Source organism: Arachis hypogaea, chromosome 10 (assembly GCF_003086295.3).
Source record: "Arachis hypogaea cultivar Tifrunner chromosome 10, arahy.Tifrunner.gnm2.J5K5, whole genome shotgun sequence".
NCBI lineage: Eukaryota > Viridiplantae > Streptophyta > Magnoliopsida > Fabales > Fabaceae > Arachis > Arachis hypogaea.
In genome coordinates this window covers 42,326,572-42,331,925 of record NC_092045.1, presented here as the reverse complement: position 1 = coordinate 42,331,925, position 5,354 = coordinate 42,326,572, and the positions used below count along the sequence as shown (strand labels likewise).

Genomic DNA, 5,354 nt, shown 5'->3' with positions numbered 1-5,354 from the left:
GACTATCATATATTGCTGGAAAGCCCAGGATGTCTACTTTCCAAAGCCGTTGAGAGCGCGCCAATTGGGCTTCTGTAGCTCCAGAAAATCCACTTCGAGTGCAGGGAGGTCAGAATCCAACAGCATCTGCAGTCCTTTTTGGTCTCAGAATCAGATTTTTGCTCAGGTCCCTCAATTTCAGCCAGAAAATACCTGAAATCACAGAAAAACACACAAACTCATAGTAAAGTCCAGAAAAGTGAATTTTAACTAAAAACTAATAAAAATATACCAAAAACTAACTATATCATATCAAAAACATACTAAAAACAATGCCAAAAAGTATACAAATTATCCGCTCATCACAACACCAAACTTAAATTGTTGCTTGTCCCCAAGCAACTGAAAATCAAATAAGATAAAAAGAAGAGAATATGCAATGAATTCCAAAAACATCTATGAAGATCAGTATTAATTAGATGAGCGGGGCTTTTAACTTTTTGCCTCTGAACAGTTTTGGCATCTCACTCTCTCCTTTGAAATTCAGAATGATTGGCTTCTTTAGGAACTCAGAATCCAGACAGTGTTAATGATTCTCCTAGTAAAGTATGATGATTCTTGAACATATCTACTTATTGAGTCTTGGCTGTGGCCCAAAGCACTCTGTCTTCCAGTATTACCACCGGATACATACATGCCACAGACACATAATTGGGTGAACCTTTTCAGATTGTGACTCAGCTTTGCTAAAGTCCCCAATTAGAGGTGTCCAGGGTTCTTAAGCACACTCTTATTTGCCTTGGATCACAACTCTTATTTCTCTATTTCTTTTCGTTTTCTTTCTCTTTTTTTTTTCTTTTTTTTTCGATTTTTCTCTTCTTCTTTTTTTTTTTGAATAGCTTTTTCTTGCTTCAAGAATCATTTTTATGATTTTTCAGATCCTCAGTAACATGTCTCCTTCATCATTCTTTCAAGAGCCAACATTCATGAACCACAAATTCAAGATACACATGCACTGTTTAAGCATACATTCAGAGAACAAAATTATTGCCACCACATCAAAAAAAATAATTAAACTGTTATAAAATTCAAAATTCATGCACTTCTTTTTCTTTTTCAATTAAGCACATTTTTATTCAAGAAAGGTGATGGATTCATAGGACATTCATAACTTTAAGGCATAGACACTAAGACACTAATGATCACAAGACACAAACATGGATAAACATAAGCATAAAATTCGAAAAACAGAAGAATAAATAACAAGGAAATCAAGGGACGGGTCCACCTTAGTGATGGCGGCTCTTCCTTGCTCTTGAAGATCCTATGGAGTGCTTGAGCTCCTCAATGTCTCTTCCTTGTCTTTGTTGCTCCTCCCTCATGATTCTTTGATCCTCTCTAATCTCATGAAGGATGATGGAGTGTTCTTGGTGCTCCACCCTTAGTTGTCCCATGTTGGAACTCAACTCTCCTAGGGAGGTGTTTAGTTGCTCCCAATAGTTTTGTGGAGGAAAATTCATCCCTTGAGGAATCTCAGGGATCTCATGATGAGTGGGATCTCTTGTGTACTCCATCCTTTTCTTGGTGATGGGTTTGTCCTCATCAATGGGGATGTCTCCCTCTATGTCAACTCCAACTGAATAACAGAGGTGACAAATGAGATGAGGAAAGGCTAACCTTGCCACAGTGGAGGTCTTGTCCGCCACTTTATAGAGTTCTTGGGCTATAACCTCATGAACCTCTATTTCTTCTCCAATCATGATGCTATGGATCATGATAGCCCGGTCTATGGTAACTTCGGACCGGTTGCTAGTGGGAATGATTGAGCGTTGTATGAACTCTAACCATCCTCTAGCCACGGGCTTGAGGTCATGCCTTCTCAATTGGACCGGCTTTCCCCTTGAATCTTGCTTCCATTGTGCGCCCTCTTCACATATGACTGTGAGGACTTGGTCCAACCTTTGATCAAAGTTGACCCTTCTAGTGTAAGGATGTTCATCTCCTTGCATCATAGGCAAGTTGAACGCTACCCTCACACTCTCCGGACTAAAATCCAAGTATTTCCCCCAAACCATAGTGAGATAATTCTTTGGATTCGGGTTCACACTTTGGTCATAGTTCTTGGTGATCCATGCATTGGCATAGAACTCTTGAACCATCAAGATTCCGACTTGTTGAATGGGGTTGGTAAGAACTTCCCAACCTCTTCTTCGGATCTCATGTCGGATCTCCGGATATTCACCCTTTTTGAGTGAAAAAGGGACCTCGGGGATCACCTTCTTCAAGGCCACAACTTCATAGAAGTGGACTTGATGCACCCTTGAGAGGAATCTATCCATCTCCCATGACTCGGAGGTAGAAGCCTTTGCCTTCCCTTTCCTCTTTCTAGAGGTTTCTCCGGCCTTGGATGCCATAATGGTTATGGAAAAACGAAAAAGCAACGCTTTTACCACACCAAACTTAAAATGTTTGCTCGTCCTCGAGCAAAAGAAGAAAGAAAAGAGTAGAAGAAGAAGAAATGAGGAAGAGGGAGATGGTTGTGTATTCGGCCAAAGAGGGGGAGAAGTGGTGTTTAGGTTGTGTGAAAATGAAGGGTTGAAGAGGGGTATATATAGGAGAGAGGGGGGTGAATGGTTCGGCCATTATGGGTGGGTTTGGGAGGGAAAGTGGTTTGAATTTGAAGGGTGAGGTTGGTGGGGATTTATGAAGGATGGATGTGAGTGGTGAAGAGATAGATGGGATTTGATAGGTGAAGGGTTTTTTTGGGGAAGAGGTGTTGAGGTGATTGGTGAATGGGGGAAGAAGAGAGAGAGTGATGGTAGGGTCCTGTGGGGTCCACAGATCCTGTAGTGTCAAGGAAAAGGCATCCCTGCACCAAATGGCATCAAAATCCACGTTTTGAGCCATTTCTGGCGTTAAACGCCGGGCTGGTGCCCATTCCTGGCGTTTAACGCCAGGTTCTTGCCCTTTACTGGCGTTTAACGCCAGTCTGGTGCCCCTTTCTGGCGTTAAACGCCCAGATGGGTGCCAGACTGGGCGTTAAACGCCCAACTGCTAGGCTGACTGGCGTTTGAACGCCAGCAGCATCTTCCTCCAGGGTGTGCTGTTTTTCTTCCTGTTTTTCATTCTGTTTTTGCTTTTTTCATTGTTTTTGTGACTTCTTATGATCATCAACCTACAAAAAAGATAAAATAACAAAAGAAAATAATTAATTATAAAACATTGGGTTGCCTCCCAACAAGCGCTTCTTTAGTGTCACTAGCTTGACAGAGGACTCTCATGGAGCCTCAGAAATGCTCAGAACCGTGTTGGAACCTCCCAACACCAAACTTAGAGTTTGAATGTGGGGGTTCAACACCAAACTTAGAGTTTGGTTGTGGCCTCCCAACACCAAACTTAGAGTTTGACTGTGGGGGCTCAGTTTGGCTCTGTTTTGAGAGAAGCTCTTCATGCTTCCTCTCCATGATGACAGAGGGATATCCTTGGGCCTTAAACACCAAGGATTCTTCATTCACTTGAATGATCAACTCTTCTCTATCATCATCAATCACAGCCTTTGCTGTGGCTAGGAAGGGTCTGCCAAGGATGATGGATTCATCCATGCACTTCCCAGTCTCTAGGACTATGAAATCAGCAGGGATGTAATGGTCTTCAATCTTCACCAAAACATCCGCTACAAGTCCATAAGCTTGTTTTCTTGAGTTGTCTGCCATCTCTAGTGAGATTTTTGCAGCTTGCACCTCAAAGATCCCTAATTTCTCTATTACAGAGAGGGGCATGAGGTTCACACTTGACCCTAAGTCACACAAGGCCTTCTTGAAGGTCATGGTGCCTATGGTACAAGGTATAGAAAACTTCCCAGGGTCCTGCCTCTTTTGAGGCAATTGCTGCCTAGACAAGTTATCCAGTTCTTTGGTGAGCAAAGGGGGTTCATCCTCCCAAGTCTCATTTCCAAATAACTTGTCATTTAGCTTCATGATTGCTCCAAGGTATTTAGCAACTTGCTCTTCAGTGACATACTCATCCTCTTCAGAAGAAGAATACTCGTCAGAGCTCATGAATGGCAGAAGTAAGTCCAATGGAATCTCTATGGGCTCATCTTGAGCCTCAGATTCCCAAGGTTCCTCATTGGGGAACTCATTGGGGGTCAGTGGACATCCAGTGAGGTCTTCCTCAGTGGCGTTCACTGCCTCTTCTTCCTCCCAGAATTCGGCCATGTTGATGGCCTTGCACTCTCCTTTTGGATTTTCTTCTGTATTGCTTGGAAGAGTACTTGGAGGGAGTTCAGTAATTTTCTTGCTCAGCTGACCCACTTGTCCTTCCAGATTTCTGATGGAGGACCTAGTTTCAGTCATGAAACTTTGAGTGGTTTTGATCAGATCAGAGACCATAGTTGCTAAGTCAGAGGTATTCTGCTTAGAACTCTCTATCTGTTGCTGAGAAGATGATGGAAAAGGCTTGCTATTGCTAAACCTGTTTCTTCCACCATTATTATTGTTGAAACCTTGTTGAGGTCTCTGTTGATCCTTCCATGAAAGATTTGGATGATTTCTCCATGAAGGATTGTAGGTGTTTCCATAGGGTTCTCCCATGTAATTCACCTCTTCTATTGAAGGGTTCTCAGGATCATAAGCTTCTTCCTCAGATGAAGCTTCCTTAGTACTGCTTGGTGCATTTTGCATCCCAGACAGACTTTGAGAAATCATATTGACTTGTTGAGTCAATATTTTATTCTGAGCCAATATGGCATTCAGAGTGTCAATCTCAAGAACTCCTTTCTTCTGACTAGTCCCATTGTTCACAGGATTCCTTTCAGAAGTGTACATGAATTGGTTATTTGCAACCATTTCAATCAGTTCTTGAGCTTCAGTAGGCGTCTTCTTCAAATGAAGAGATCCTCCAGAAGAGCTATCCAAAGACATCTTGGACAGTTCAGAGAGACCATCATAGAAAATACCTATGATGCTCCATTCAGAAAGCATATCAGTGGGACACTTTCTGATCAATTGTTTGTATCTTTCCCAAGCTTCATAGAGGGATTCTCCTTCCTTCTGTCTGAAGGTTTGGACTTCCACTCTAAGCTTACTCAATTTTTGAGGTGGAAAGAACTTTGCCAAGAAGGCATTGACTAGCTTTTCCCAAGAGTCCAGGCTTTCTTTAGGTTGAGAGTCCAACCATGTCCTAGCTCTGTCTCTTACAGCAAAAGGGAATAGCATCAGTCTGTAGACCTCAGGGTCAACCCCATTAGTCTTGACTGTGTCACAGATTTGCAAGAACTCAGCTAAAAACTGATGAGGATCTTCCATTGGAAGTCCATGGAACTTGCAATTCTGTTGCATTAGAGAAACTAATTGAGGCTTAAGCTCAAAGTTGTT

The 5,354-nt window shown here is 42.3% G+C and overlaps 1 non-coding gene across 1 annotated transcript; it reads left to right on the top strand.

Annotated features, from left to right (window-relative positions):
• Nucleotides 1–4,955: 4,955 nt before the first annotated feature.
• On the top strand, nucleotides 4,956–5,063 carry LOC112718945 (small nucleolar RNA R71). The gene has a single exon (XR_003161270.1). It is a non-coding gene; the product is annotated as a small nucleolar RNA R71 (small nucleolar RNA).
• Nucleotides 5,064–5,354: the final 291 nt, after the last annotated feature.